We start from the raw sequence: 16,328 nt of genomic DNA on the forward strand, positions 1-16,328 counted from the left end.
ACTGTCAGAGGGTCAGTACTGAGGGAGTGCTGCACTGTCAGAGGGTCAGTACTGAGGGAGTGCTGCACTGTCAGAGGGTCAGTACTGAGGGAGTGCTGCACTGTCAGAGGGTCAGTACTGAGGGAGTGCCGCACTGTCAGAGGGTCAGTACTGAGGGAGTGCCGCACTGTCAGAGGGTCAGTACTGAGGGAGTGCTGCACTGTCAGAGGGTCAGTACTGAGGGAGTGCTGCACTGTCAGAGGGCCAGTACTGAGGGAGTGCTGCCCTGTCAGAGGGTCAGTACGGAGGGAGTGCTGCACTGTCAGAGGGTCAGTACTGAGGGAGAGCTGCACTGTCAGAGGGTCAGTACTGAGGGAGTGCTGCCCTGTCAGAGGGTCAGTACGGAGGGAGTGCTGCACTGTCAGAGGGTCAGTACTGAGGGAGTGCTGCCCTGTCAGAGGGTCAGTACTGAGGGAGTGCCACACTGTCAGAGGGTCAGTACTGAGGGAGTGCTGCACTGTCAGAGGGTCAGTACTGAGAGAGTGCCGCACTGTCAGAGGGTCAGTACTGAGGGAGTGCCGCACTGTCAGAGGGTCAGTACTGAGGGAGTGCCGCACTGTCAGTGGGTCAGTACTGAGGGAGTGCCGCACTGTCAGAGGGTCAGTACTGAGGGAGTGCTCCACTGTCAGAGGGTCAGTACTGAGGGAGTGCTGCACTGTCAGAGGGTCAGTACTGAGGGAGTGCTGCACTGTCAGAGGGTCAGTACTGAGGGAGTGCCGCACTGTCAGAGGGTCAGTACTGAGGGAGTGCTGCACTGTCAGAGGGTCAGTACTGAGGGAGTGCCGCACTGTCAGAGGGTCAGTACTGAGGGAGTGCCGCACTGTCAGAGGGTCAGTACTGAGGGAGTGCTGCCCTGTCAGAGGGTCAGTACGGAGGGAGTGCTGCACTGTCAGAGGGTCAGTACTGAGGGAGTGCTGCCCTGTCAGAGGGTCAGTACTGAGGGAGTGCCACACTGTCAGAGGGTCAGTACTGAGGGAGTGCTGCACTGTCAGAGGGTCAGTACTGAGAGAGTGCCGCACTGTCAGAGGGTCAGTACTGAGGGAGTGCCGCACTGTCAGTGGGTCAGTACTGAGGGAGTGCCGCACTGTCAGAGGGTCAGTACTGAGGGAGTGCTCCACTGTCAGAGGGTCAGTACTGAGGGAGTGCTGCACTGTCAGAGGGTCAGTACTGAGGGAGTGCTGCACTGTCAGAGGGTCAGTACTGAGGGAGTGCCGCACTGTCAGAGGGTCAGTACTGAGGGAGTGCTGCACTGTCAGAGGGTCAGTACTGAGGGAGTGCCGCACTGTCAGAGGGTCAGTACTGAGGGAGTGCCGCACTGTCAGAGGGTCAGTACTGAGGGAGTGCTGCACTGTCAGAGGGTCAGTACTGAGGGAGTGCTGCACTGTCAGAGGGTCAGTACTGAGGGAGTGCTGCACTGTCACAGGGTCAGTACTGAGGGAGTGCCGCACTGTCAGAGGGTCAGTACTGAGGGAGTGCCGCACTGTCAGAGGGTCAGTACTGAGGGAGTGCCGCACTGTCACAGGGTCAGTACTGAGGGAGTGCTGCACTGTCACAGGGTCAGTACTGACGGAGTGCTGCACTGTCAGAGGGTCAGTACTGAGGGAGTGCCGCACTGTCATAGGGTCAGTACTGAGGGAGTGCCGCACTGTCAGAGGGTCAGTACTGAGGGAGTGCCGCACTGTCAGAGGGTCAGTACTGAGGGAGTGCTGCACTGTCAGAGGGTCAGTACTGAGGGAGTGCTGCACTGTCAGAGGGTCAGTACAGAGGGAGCGCCGCACTGTCAGAGGGTCAGTACTGAGGGAGTGCTGCACTGTCAGAGGGTCAGTATTGAGGTGAGGGAGTGCCGCACTGTCAGAGGGTCAGTACTGAGGGAGTGCTGCACTGTCAGAGGGTCAGTACTGAGGGAGTGCCGCACTGTCAGAGGGTCAGTACTGAGGGAGTGCCGCACTGTCAGAGGGTCAGTACTGAGGGAGTGCTGCCCTGTCAGGGAGTCAGTACTGAGGGAGTGCCGCACTGTCAGAGGGTCAGTACTGAGGGAGTGCTGCCCTGTCAGGGAGTCAGTACTGAGGGAGTGCCGCACTGTCAGAGGGTCAGTACTGAGGGAGTGCCGCACTGTCAGAGGGTCAGTACTGAGGGAGCGCTGCACTGTCAGAGGGTCAGTACTGAGGGAGTGCCGCACTGTCAGAGGGTCAGTACTGAGGGAGTGCTGCCCTGTCAGGGAGTCAGTACTGAGGGAGTGCTGCACTGTCAGAGGGTCAGTACTGAGGAATTGGACCCATTATGCTATTTTGTCGAGGAGCAGTGGCGTTATTACCATGTCCTGGCCACTATTTATCCCTCAGTCAACATCATTGAAACAGGTTGACATCACACAGATGTATTTAGGGCCAATTGTGGGGAGAGATTTCTGCTGTATTTCCTGGCCTCATGAGTGGAAATGATTCACTCAGCCTTGCAGTGAAAATAGTGGAGGCCCACTTTTATTCATGTCTCCTGACCTCCCACCCTGGCAACCATCTCTGCCCAATGTAACCTACTGAGCCACGACAGTGCAACATGGTGTAGAATCGGAACTGGAGGAGGTGATTTAACCCCTGGTGCCTGTTCCACTCGTTCAGTCTGTTCACGGTTTATTCCTGATCTCAGTCCATATACTTACCTTTGCACCATATCCCTAAATGCCTTTTAATCCCAAAAAATTATAAATTTCTGATTTAAAGGAAACAATTTCTCTTCCGTTTGTGGAAGAGACGTCCGAACTTCTGCCATTTTAAGTGTACAAATGTATTCAAATTGCACCCTGGAAAGATTTCCCTTCGAGCCCACGCTCTCCAAAGAGCTGACATGCTTTCCCTCTATCTGCTCGCCTGAATATCTTGAAAACCTTGACCAAATCTCCGCTTGACTTTATAAATTCCAGGGAATACAAAATAATTTGTGTATTATCCCAAGATGTTTGACCAGAATACAATCAAAATGGTGATAATTAGGTCAGGCTTGGTCGAAGATGTCAATTTTTGTGACTGAGGTGTGTTGACGTCCCGGTGGTTCCTGGTGAACCAGTGTCTTGAGTTTTCAATTCTCAGCCTAGTTTTTAATCCCTCCTTGGCCTGTCCCTCCTTGCTTCTGTAATCTTCACCAGCCCCACTCACTTCTTGGATTTCTGTGGGCATTTAATCCAGACTCCTCAGGCATCCCCAACTTTAATCCCTCCACCATTTGTGGCCGTCTCTTCAGTTCCGTTTGAGCTCTGGGATTTCCTCCCTACACCTCTCTGAATCTCTATCTCGCTTCCCCCCTCTAAGACACTCTTTCAAAGCTACCATTTCGATCAAGTTTCTGGTCATTTGTTCGAATATGTACTTGTGTGGCTCAGCATCCTACTATGTTTTATAATGCTCCTGAAGCACCTTGGGACGTTTTATTATGTTATGTTCTATAATAATAATCTTTATTATTGTCACAAGTAGGCTTACATTAACACTGCAGTGAAGTTACTGTGAAAATCCCCTAGTCGCTGTTCGGGTACACCGAGGGAGAATTCAGAATGTCCAATTCACCTAACATGCACGGTTTTTGGGACTTGTGGGAGGAAACCGGAGCACCCGGAGGAATCCCACGCAGACACAGGGAGAACGTGCAGACTCCACACAGACAGTGACCCAAGCCGGGGATCGAACCCGGGACCCTGGCGCTGTGAAGCAACAATGCTAACCACTGTGCTACCGCGCATTATCAAAGCGGCATAGAAAATACCGGAAACACTCAGGATTGCGAATTGGAAAAGCAGAACCATCTCTTGCTCTTAGCACTACTGGCAGGCAGTGGGGTAGCAGACAAGGGCTGTGTTGTCAAGTGGACACTGTGACTGCAGATGAACCCGATGGTCTTGTCTCATCTTTGCTTTGACGAACAAGAGGAAGAATAGTCGGGTGGCCAAGAATCAGGGGAAAATGGACGGGAATCGGGGGAAGGTAGGTGGGGGGTTACGGGTTCGTTTAGGGGGGTTTGATGGCAAGCTAAGGCCCAAAACCAAACTATAAATAAATGCCTATAAACATGTGCCTCGGCCATATTGGGGAATGTAAAATATGTATGCCGGCTAAAGGGGGCGGCCACAACTGTTGTTATGAAGATGCTTACCTGTAAATATAGATGTAAAATTTTTGTGTTTTCTTTTTTTCTCTCTAATAATTTGTAATTTGTCATATATAAAATATGAAAACTCAATACAAAACATTTATATAAAAAAAAATCTTTGCTTTGATATTGATATAAATTGATATTGTTAAAGGAGGAGAGGGAGGTGGAGAGGTTTAGGTAGGGAATTCCAGACCTTCGGGCCCAGGCAGCTGATGAATGGTCACCCATAAGAAGCTTGCCATACTCGAAGAGGCCAGAATTGCAGGAGCACAGAGAAGTCAGCTGGTTCTGAATATGTTACACCCTTTCCTGCATAAGGGGAAGTGTCTGAGATCTTGTGTCCTTTTTATATCCTGCTGTCTTGTTTGATGCTTCTATATTTAATCCTCAACTTATTATCGCAGCACAGCATGAAAGCGTAAAGCATATATCGGTTACTTTGGAAAGTTAAATTGCAGAGGCGTTCGGCTTCAACCTGGTGTAGTTCTGAGTTTTCAGCAACGCAAGTGAGGCCCAACCTTCAGGAGGGTTTGAAGTTCATGTTCATACAAGTCAGAAATGAAGGGAATGCAGGATTGTCTTCCACAGTGAGTGAGAACACGGCTTTTTGAATTGGCGGCTTTGAATTAAACCCCATTGCAAATGAGGTGTAGCCTCCTGCCTCTGCAAATTTTTAAAAGACTTGCATTTACATTGCATCTTTTGCGACTTCAAAGACCCAAAGTGCTTTAGAGTCAATTGAGGACTTTTTGTTCAGTGTGTAAAGTTGTCATAGTCCCTGATGGCTTTCAACCCCTTTGAGGGGGGGAGAGCTAACTGGTGGTGATTTAACCCGGGGGTCACCACACCTCAGGCGAGGGACAAGGTTAAGAAGGTGAGCCCTTCATGGGAAACCTCAGCCGGTACAGAGGTTGAACCCCGGCTACTGGCCTCACTTTTTTTTAACAAACAATTTTATTAAAGTATTTTATGCATACTGAAAAAGTGACATTGTACAGTACCAAAACAAAAAGAAGTCAAGACACAAATTATAAATTAAACATAGTGCAAACCACGGCTCTGTTCACACATGGACCTGCCTCAATATCCCCCTACTCTACTCTACTCTACCCTAGCCCACCCCCTGCTGACGCTTACTCCTCTGCGAAGAAGTCAATAAATGGCTGCCACCTTCGGGCGACCCTAGTAGCGAACCTCTTAAGGCGAACTTGACTTTCTCCAGGCCAAGAAAGCTCGCCATGTCTGATAGCCATACCTCAGCCCTCGGGGGCTTTGAGTCCCTCCATGCTAGCAGTATTCGTCGCCGGGCTACCAGGGAAGCAAATGCCAGAACGTCGGCCTCTCTCTCTTCCTGGACTCCCGGGTCCTCCGAAACCCCAAAGATTGCCACCACCGGGCTCATTACCACCCCAGTTTTCAATACCCGGGACATGACATCTGCGAATCCCTGCCAATACCCCCTGAGTTTAGGGCACGACCAGAACATGTGTACATGGTTAGCCGGCCCTCCGGCGCATCTAGCCAACTTGTCCTCCAGCCTGAAGAATCTGCTCATCCGGGCCGCCATCCTGTGGTCTTGGTGCACGACCTTAAACTGGATCAGGCTGAGCCTGGCGCATGTTGCGGTCGTGTTTACTCTGCTCAGGGCTTCTGCCCAAATACCATCCTCCAGCTCCCACCCGAGCTCCTCCTCCCACCTAAGCTTCAGGTCCTTGGTCTGCGTATCCTCAGCTCTCATTAGCTCCTTGTAGACGTCTGAAACTCTACCCTCTCCCACCTCTCCCCTAGAAACTACCATGTCCTGCCTGCCCTTCGGCGGGAGACGTGGGAAGGATGGCACCAGTCTGCGCACAAAATCCCTCAGCTGCAAGTATCTAAAGTCGTTCCCTCTCGCCAGCGCAAACTTCTCCTCCAGCGCCCTCATGCTCGGAAAGCTCCCTTCCAGGAACAGATCCCCCATCCTCACAATCCCCGCCCTCCTCCACAGTTGATACCCCCCGTACATGTTCCCCGGGGCAAATCGGTGGTTGTCGCAGATTGGGGTCCACACCGATGCTCTTACCTCCCCCACATGCCTCCTCCACTGGCCCAGATCCGAAGAGCCGCCACCACTATCGGGCTGGTAGAGTACCGTGCCGGCGAAAGCGGCAGAGGCGCCGTACCAGAGCTGCAAGAAGCAGCCTCCATCCGCTCCCAAACCGACCCCACACCCACCATCCATTTCCTTATCATCGCTATGTTGACCGCTCAGTAATAGTTGCTGAAGTTCGGCAATGCCAGCCCCACTTCTCTTCTGTTCCTTTCAAGCATCACCCTCTTCACCCGCGGGGACTTCCCTGCCCATACAAATCCCAGAATAATTTTATTCAGCCTCTTTATGGGCAGCACTGTAGCATTGTGGATAGCACAATCGCTTCACTGCCAGGGCCCCAGGTTCGATTCCGGCTTGGGTCACTGTCTGTGCAGAGTCTGCACATCCTCCCCGTGTGTGCGTGGGTTTCCTCCAGGTGCTCCGGTTTCCTCCCACAGTCCAAAGATGTGCAGGTTAGATGGATTGGTCATGAAAAACTGCCCTTAGTGTCCAAAATTGCCCTTAGTGTTGGGTGGGGTTACTGGGTTATGGGGATGGGGTGGAGGTGTTGACCTTGGGGAGGGTGCTCTTCCAAGAGCTGGTGCAGACTCAATGGGCCGAATGGCCTCCTTCTGCACTGTAAAATCTATGTAAATCTATGTATTAAAGAAGGACCGCGGGATAAAAATGGGGAGACACTGAAAAACAAACAAGAACACCGGGAGAATCGTCACCTTAACAGTCTGCACCCTCCCTGCCAATGACAGCGGGAGCGCGTCCCACCTCCGGACCTCCTCCCTCACTCGTTCCACCAGTCGGGACAGGTTGAGCTTATGCACCCTGCCCCAGTCCCGTGCTACCTGAATCCCCAAATATCGGAAACTCTCCCCCCACTAGCCTGAACGGCAACCCCTTCAGCCTACTCTCCTGCCCCCTCGCCTGAATTACAAACAACTCTCTCTCAGCCATGTTCAGTTTGTATCCGGAGAACCGGCCAAATTCCCTCAGGGTTGCCATAATACCGTCCATCCCCACCATTGGGTCCGATACATATAACAGCAGATCATCCACGTATAACGAGACTTTGTTCCACCCCCCCCCCACCCCCCCCAACCCGGACCAGCCCTTTCCAACCCCAAGAAGCTCTCAGTGCAATTGGCAGCGGCTCTATGGCCAGCGCAAACAGCAGTGGGGAGTGAGGGCAGCCCTGTCTTGTCCCATGGTGCAGGCTAAAGTAGTCCGATGTCATTCTGTTCGTCCTTACACTCTCCTCCGGGGCCTAATACAATATCCTAACCCAGTCGATGAACCCCGCCCCGAACCCGAACTGTCCTAGTACCTCCCACAGATAATCCCACTCGACCGGTCAATAGCCTTTTCAGCATCCATGGCTACCACTATCTCCACTTCCCTACTCCGGGGGCATCATAATCACGTTGAGCAGTCTTCTTATGTTGGCCACCAGCTGCCTCCCCTTTACAAACCCGGTTGGTCCTCCACAATTACATCCAGTACGCAGTCCTCAATTCTGGACACCAAAATCTTGGCCAGTAACTTGGCATCTACGTTGATCAAGGAGATCGGCCTGTATGACCCACAGACTCCGGGTCCTTATCTCGTTTCAGAATGAGCGAGATGGTGGCCTGCAACATTGTCGGGGGTAAACTCCCTCTGTCTCTTGCCTCGTTAAAGACCCTGACCAGCACCGGCCCCACTACCCCGACAAATGTTTTGGAAAACTCCACCGGATACCCGTCCGGCCCCAGGGCTTTACCCGACTGCATGACCTTCAGGGCCCCCAATACCTCTTTGATCCTGACCAGGGCCCCCAGTCCATCCACCAACCCCCTCTCCACTCTTGGGAAGGTCAGTCCGTCCAGGAATCACCTCATCTCCCCTGGTCCCCCGGGTGGTTCCGAAGTGTACAGCTTCCTATAAAGGTCCCTAAAGACCTTGTTCAGCCCTGCTGGATCACCCGCTAGATTACCTTTCCCATCCTCTACCCTCCCTATTTCCCTCGCCGCTTCCCTCTTCCTCAGTTGCTGCGCAAGCATTCTACTGGCCTTCTCCCCATGCTCATAAATTGCGCCTTTTACCTTTCTAAGCTGCTCTACAGCCTTGCCCGTAGTCAGCACCCCAAACTCGGCCGCAGCCTCTGTCGTTTCCTGAGTAACTCTGGCCTCGGGGATTCCACGTAACTCCTGTCCGTCCGTAGAATTTCCTTAATCAGTCGGTCCGTCTCTGCCCTATCCGTCCTGTCCCTGTACGCCCGGATTGAAATCAGCTCCCCTCTCACCACTGCCTTCAGTGCCTCCCAGAGCACCGCTGCCGAGACTTCTCCAGCATCGTTCACCTGCAGGTAATTCTGCATGCATTTCCTCAGCCTCTCACACACCGCCTCGTCTGCGAGTAGTCCAACTTCCAGCCTCCATGGTGGGCGCTGAAAGCTCACTTCCTTTGCTCCATTAAAGATATGTCTCCATTACAGATCCGTGTATCAAAAATGAAAGCGACAAGATAAAACCTGCGACGGGAGTTCCGTGTCAGAGGGGCCAGAAGATCCCAAGGGCAAGAGTGGCCAGAAATTCCCCCCATTCCCTCTGTTTTCCTCTTCGCAGATGCTGTCAGTCCTGCTCTGGACTTCTACCAGTTTCTGTTTGGACTGCAGATTTCCAGAATCTGCAGCGTGTGGACTTTTCTGGTGGATATTTTACACTCACCTGAAAGAGCAGGTGAGGCTGCTGTCTAACTGAATGTCCAAGAGTGCGGCAGTCCCTCAGAACTGCACCGAAAGGCCAGCCTCAATTACATGCTCAACTCTCTGGAGCAGGGCTTGAATGTCAATCCTTCTAATTCGGAGGCGAGAGATACTGAGCCCAGGGCTGGCGCTGTCGGGTGAGAAGGTGCGTACCGTCACTTATTAGGCCTTTTGGTCTTTGCCTGTTGCTGGATTAAGAAAATTATATTTTCCCCCAAAAACAATTGGAGAAAACTTGTCGTGTTTCCCGGTGTAACGGTCGGTTGACAGCACTTCCCAAGGGGTAACTAACGATGGGCAAGGATTTCCTGAGTGGCCCACATTCCCCCCTGATGCATGATCAATGACTACTAAAGCGAGGTTGTAGTCCAACTGGAGGCTTTAATAAGCTAGAAGTGGCGGTCCACTTGTGCGTTGGCACATGTGCCGCGGGGCAGGGCATCAGGAGGCTCGTTTCGCTTCCCGGGACGATACAAGATCTCGTAGTTATAGGTGGAGAGTTCGATCTTCCACCGCAAGATCTTATCGTTTTTTATCTTGACCCTCTGTGCATTATCGAACATGAAGGCGACCGACCGTTGGTCAGTGAGAGTGAATCTCCTGCCTTCCAGGTAATGCCTCCAATGTCGCACAGCTTCTACTATGGCCCGGGTCTCCTTTTTGACTGAGGAGTGGCGGATTTCGGAAGCATGGAGGGTACGTAAGAAGAAGGCCACGGGTCTGCCCGCTTGGTTGAGGGTGGCCGCCGGAGCTACGTCAGACGCGTTGCTCTCGACCTGGAAGGGGAGGGATTCATCGATGGCGTGCATCGTGGCCTTTGCAATGTCTGCTTTGATGCGGCTGAAGGTCTGGCGGGCCTCCATCGACAGGGGAAAAACTGTGGATTGGATCAGAGGACGGGCCTTGTCTGCATAGTTGGGGACCCACTGGGCGTAGTAAGAAAAAAAACCGAGGCAGCGCTTCAGGGCCTTGGAGCAGTGAGGGAGGGGGAACTCCATAAGGGGCGCATGCGTTCAGGGTCAGGGCCTATAACTCCATTTCGCACTACGTAGCCGAGGATGGCTAGGCGGTCGGTGCTAAACACACATTTATCCTTGTTATACGTAAGGTTAAGGATTTTCGCGGTCTGGAGGAATTTTCGGAGGTTGGTGTCATGGTCCTGCTGGTCATGGCCGCAGATGGTGACATTATCGAGATACGGGAACCGTATTGGTCAACCATTCGGTCCATCTCTCGCTGGAAGACCGAGACCCCATTAGTGACACCGAAGGGAACCCTTAAAAAGTGGTAGAGCCGCCCATCTGCCTCGAAGGCAGTGTACTTGCGGTCACTCGTGCGGATGGGGAGCTGGTGGTAGGCGGACTTAAGGTCCACCGTGGAGAAGACTTTGTATTGCACGATCGTGTTTACCAGGTCGGATATGCGGGGGACAGGGTACAGCTGCATAAACCTGTTGATGGTCTGACTGTGGTCGATGACCATCCTATTCTTCTCCCCGGTCTTTACCACCACTACTTGAGCTCTCCAGGGACTGTTGCTAGCTTCAATGATTCCTTCCTTCAGTAGCCGTTGGACCTCTGACCTAATAAAGATCTAGTCCTGGACACTGTACCGTCTGCTCTTGGTGGCGACGGGTTTGCAATCCGTGGTGAGGTTCGCAAACAGGGAAGGCGGATCGACCTTGAGGGTCGCCAGGCTGCAGACAGTGAGAGGGGGTATAGGGCCGCCGAATTTGAAAGTTAGACGTTGGAGGTTGCACTGGAAGTCTAACCCTAGGAGTGTGGCTGCGCAGAGGTGGGGAAGGACATAGAGCCGGTAATTTTTGCACTCCCTTCCCTGGACCGTGAGGTTTGCTACACAGAACCCCTTTATCTCTGCTGAGTGGGAACTGGAGGCCGGGGAGATTTTTTGATTAACAGGATGGACGGGGAGAGAACAGCGCCTTACCGTGTTGGGGTGTATGAAGCTCTCCGTGCTCCCAGAGTCGATTAAGCAGGACGTCCCGTGTCCGTTGATGAGCACCGTCATTGTTGAGAGTGTTTGAGGCCGAGACTGGTCCAGGGTCACCGAGGTTCATCGTGGCAGCAGCTGGGTGTTCTCGTCGGGCGGTGTGTGGTCATCTGCACCGAGGTCCTGGGAGTCCATCCAAGATGGCGGCGCCCACTGGTCGCACATGGCTGCGGGTGCACAAAATGGCGGCGCCCATCCATCGCACGCGGCGTCCGCGGAACAAGATGGCATCGTCCAGAGGCCACACGTGGCCCTGGAGGAGGAAGATGGCGGTGCTCGCTGGCCGCACGGGGCCCGTGGAGAGGGTTGTAGTGGCGGAGACCGCAGCAACCGCCCTGGCCTGGCATACCGCCACGAAGTGGCTCTTTTTGCCGCACCCTTTACATGTGGACGAAGCTACCATACAGGCTCGACCAATAGCAAGCATACAATATCTACCATGGTGTTCCAGCATTACTAGGTACCGTAATACCTCTACACAGACTACCACATCCCCCACAAAAAAAAACACTGTAGAAAAAAAAAGTGTCTGGTTAGGTAATATGGAGAGTTTTAATTTTACTCTGACAAAGGCAAATAGACATTTATTATCCCTTTGTGACATTGAAGGGGAACACTGACTCCAAGTTAAGTGCAGAAACAGATTGAGAACAAACATATCAAACAAGTGACAAACATATTGGAAAAAAATTGCGAATGAAGTATTAATGACTACTGTTGAACTTTAAACAAGTTGACCAATCCTTTCCCCTTCATGCCCCAAGGTTTTAAACCCACGATCAAGCAGATCGACGAGAAACTCTGCAATGGGAGAAACGTTTTATTCTCAGGCAACTTGGATGAAGAAATTAAGTCCAAAATCAGGACTTTACCCAGGACTACTTCTGGACTGGACCACCTTCCAGAATATTCATAGAGTCATTTCGACACAGGAAGAGGCCATTTAGCCCATTGAGTCCAGGCTGGCTCTCTGAGAAGCAACCCAAGTGTAATTTCCCTGCTCTCTCCCTCACACTGTCAGTTTATTTCCCTCAAGTGTCCATCCAATTTCCTCTTGAAATTGTAGGCACTGAGTCCCAGGTCATTACCACTTGTTGAGTCAAACAATTTCTTCCTCCCTCTGCATCTCTGGCCAACATGTGTCCCCCTAGCCCTCGTACTATCAGCTGACTGGAACAGCTTTTCTTTGACAACCTGGCATCGTCTTGTAAAATGTAAATGTCGCCACAGTCCTAGGGGACCATGGGCTGCACCCCCCCTTTGAGAGCTGGCTGGTGGTTTAACTTGAGGGTCACCACACCTCAGGCGAGGGGCAAGGTTGAGAAGGCGGGCCTTCATGAATGACCTCAGCTGGTATGGGAATTGAACCCAGGCTGCTGGCGTTGCTGCGGATCACGAACCAGCCATCCAGCCAACTGAGTTAACCGCCCCGCCCCACCAATCATCATCTTCTGCACCTCTATCAAATCTCTCCTCAATCTCCAAGAAGATCAACTCCGGCTTCACCAACCTAATCTTGTGGCTAAAATTCCTCATGCCTGGAAACATTCAGGTTAGTCTCCTCTGCACCCTGTCAGGGACCCTTGAAACCTTAGAAGCATCTGTCCACCAGCACCTCTTTGTGACTGGGTATGGGGTGGCTTAGTTAGGTGCGATGTGATGTGTAGTTCTATGTGGAAACCATGCACTTTCACTGTGACCCAACCATCACCTGTTAGGGTTGGCTCCTGCTTACGGGCGAGGAACATCTCACCACGAAAAGATGATTATGGTGGAATCCCAGGCAGTTTGCAACTGCAGGATGTGCAGAGAGGTAGGGATTCTAATATGACCAGTGCTTATAGAATTTACAGTGCAGAAGGAGGCCATTTGGCCCATCGAGTCTGCACCGGCCCTTGGAAAGAGCTCCCTACTTAAGCCCACACCGCCACCCTATCCCTGTAACCTAGTAACCCAACCTAACCTTTTTGGACACGAAGGGCAATTTTATGATGGTCAATCCACCTAACCTGCACATCCTTGGACTGTGGGAGGAAACCGGAACACCCGGAGGGAACCCACGCAGACACGGGGAGAACATGCAGACTCTGCACAGACAGTGACCCAAGCCGGGAATTGAACCTGGGACCCTGGAGTTGTGAAGCAATTGTGCCAACTACTGTGCTACCATAAAGGTTAAAAAAAATACCCCGCCCCACCCAATTTCCGTCCCCCCCCCTCCCCCCCCGGAACATCGAGCCCCGCTCCAATGCTGCAGGACATGGAAAGATGGTTGACTGTGTAGAGCATTATGAACAAGGAGATTTTCCCTGGTTGGGTACCTACACACGCCTGGTGTTCCTGCAGAACGTTGCTCGATAGTGATCGGGCTGCAGATCAATGTTCCCTTCAAAGCTTTGCTGTCGTGCTAGTTTTTATAATGCGTGGTCCCTTTAAATTTGTTGGGAGGCCTGCACATTTTCAGGGTTTGTCAGTGCACCCAGTCTGCGCTGCACCCTCATATTTCTGATATTTCAGGGAACAGCTGAGATCTGGACTTCTGACAAAGGGTCATTAACCTGAAAGGCGAACCCTACCTTCCTGTTCCCCAGATGCTGTCTGACCTGCTGGTATTGGCAGCACTTCCCTTTGTTTCAGATTTGTAGTATTTGTTTTTCTATTTTTGAGCAAAGATCGACCTTTGTATACCCATTCCATTTTCACAACTTTACTTCCTCAACTCCCATGCACATACCTTATAAAGTGAGTTTCTCATTTGGACACAGAATTAACCTTTCAAACAATGAGTTCAGAGTCAGGGGTGTGATTAGGGATTGACCCCAGGATCGGCCCGGAGTCCCCAGCAATTAAATATCAACCTCCAGGACACTGCTGCGGGTGGAAAATCCAGGAGAGAAATCACTGAGGCTTTAAAAAAAAAAAAGCTGTCTTAAACCTTCCTTCGAATAGTTTGGTTCGCGACCCCAAAGTAGCGAAATTGGGGCAGAAACCTCACTGGCTATCAAAAGTTATCCAATCAGGTAAGGAAGAGTCTATCCACCGTCTGATTGGCGGGACACTGTCGGGGTTGACATGTCGGGGTGACCAATGGTGGGAGAGCGGGGTAAGGGGTGCGGGAATGCGGAGGAGGGAGGGGAAGGGTGTTTGGGGATGGGATGTTGCACGATGACACCTCCATCACTATTGTCCAACCGGATTTGCCAATTCCACCCGTCACAGCAGCGAGGGAGCTCAATCCGGTTTTCCTGCTGGACGATTCTTGTGTAACAGTGTAGGACAGGATGAACTGAGTCTCAGTGGCTGACCTTTGTGTGCAGAGAGAAGCAACACAAAGCAGGCTGAAATCAGCAACCTGAGCAATAGGCGGCTGCCACTTCCAATTTTGATTGGAATAATTTGCATAATTTGAGTTGAACACCAGGTGTCCCTCTAAATGGAGGAAGCACATTGTAGCAATTAGACTGTGGTGGTATGAATGTGAGCACTGCCATTGGTGCAGAGCATGGGTTTCCCATTGGCTCTGGCTGGTCACGTGCCTCTCGTCCGATTGGCTGGGACTAGTCATGTGACTGCTCACCAATTGGTCGAGAGGCAAGTAGACCCCGCCTCCGAGGCAGGGTATAAGTACCCAGAGTTCCTGGCGGTCGGCCTTTCTCTGTAGTCGACCACCGGGCTAACAACTAGCTGATTAAAGCCACAGTTTGGATCTTCATCGTGTCTCGAGTCCAATTGATGGTACATCATAGACTCCAACGTCTGATTAAACGTTCTAGGTCAGGGGGCAAAAGTAACCAGTAATGACCATTACCCCCTGGACTGTTCATTCAGACACAAATGGCGGTGGAATCATAGGGAGACTATCAGTAAAGCTCCGTGATGAGACCGAGCTTCTGGGTTGACAGCACATTACATCTTCTGTGGGTTCTCAAGAGTCATTTACGGCTCAGAAGGAGGCCATTTGGCCCATCAAGTCCATGCCAGCTCCCGTGGAGCAAAGCGCTGTGACGTTTTGAAGGGGGAAGAAACATATTTGTTTTCTTTAATTTCACAGTGGTATGTCTGTTTCTAATATGTGTAGCAAAGCCAAGTCTGTATTATCCTTGGCCTCACCCAATGCATTCTTGAGAGAAAATCCTGAAATGAGGGGAAGGAACAAAGTGAATAAGAGCAGAAAGGCACAACGGTAAAATATGGAACTGACTTTGGCAACTGGCATCAAAGGTTAGGCATATTAGACATGACGAATGTGGTAACGGCCCTACAGACAGGTACAAAAGTAGTGAGCATTGACTTGAGACAATGCTGTCCAATCCATTAGCCGTGACACACATCTGGACAATTGGTAATCTTGATGTAGCTAATTAGCTTTCTAATTCGTAAATACAAAATGTTCGTTTTGGACAAATGATGTGAAATGATTCTAGCGAAGTGACTGGTGGGCAATGGGACAATTCTTTGTTGGTGAATATTATATTGGAGGGATTTCTGAGGCCTTTCCGATGAATGATTTGAAGAAGCTCACTGCCTCTTCCTGGTGTTTCTATCAGAACTCAATGGGCAGTCAGGGAATTAATGGAACCACTGCGGGATGAAGTTGGGACAGTTATAAAGGCAAAGCTTGACAGAAGATACTTTCTGATCAGCTGTCAGAATGCCCGTTCTGTCCTTTGTCCCGTAGATTAGACTCGGGCCTGTGAAAATCTCAACTTTTCTCTCGAGGGGGGGGGGGGGGGGGGGGGGGGGGGGGGGGCAACTTGGTAGTTCAAAGAATAGAAAAATAAAGAGGTGACAGCAGACTTAAAGAAATGGCAGATATTTCACAAGATGCTGTGGGGGATGTTTTCAAAAGTTTACCGAGAAGTGGAATTGTGTGAGATACCCGGGAACCAGCGACCAATGAAGATAAGTCACCATCCAACATACCTCGGGCAAACTGAAGATAGATGTTACTGGCTGAGTGCGCAGGAAAGCTAAGGCGGCATGCTTAAAGCAATGTCTATGAAGATACCCTTGAATATGTAAGCACAGAGAGGGCCAGAGTCAAGCATTTAAGATTGTTAAAGATTGGGACGATACAGTGGATGGTGTGTTTGAGGTGATGGGGACCAATAGATGCAGGGGCCAATCAGGTAACCATGAAGGAAGGGAGATTGGATCTCTTGAACTTATCCCAGAGAATGTGGACACGTAGAGGAGTATTCCAGAACAAACAGGAATTTTGCAGTCCTTCAGGAAGCTGGCAGATGAATATACATCATTTGGAACGGTGGGTGTGAATCATTTTGGAGGATAATTAGGGCGTTGCAA

This window comes from Scyliorhinus canicula, chromosome 7 (genome assembly GCF_902713615.1).
Source record: "Scyliorhinus canicula chromosome 7, sScyCan1.1, whole genome shotgun sequence".
Lineage (NCBI taxonomy): Eukaryota > Metazoa > Chordata > Chondrichthyes > Carcharhiniformes > Scyliorhinidae > Scyliorhinus > Scyliorhinus canicula.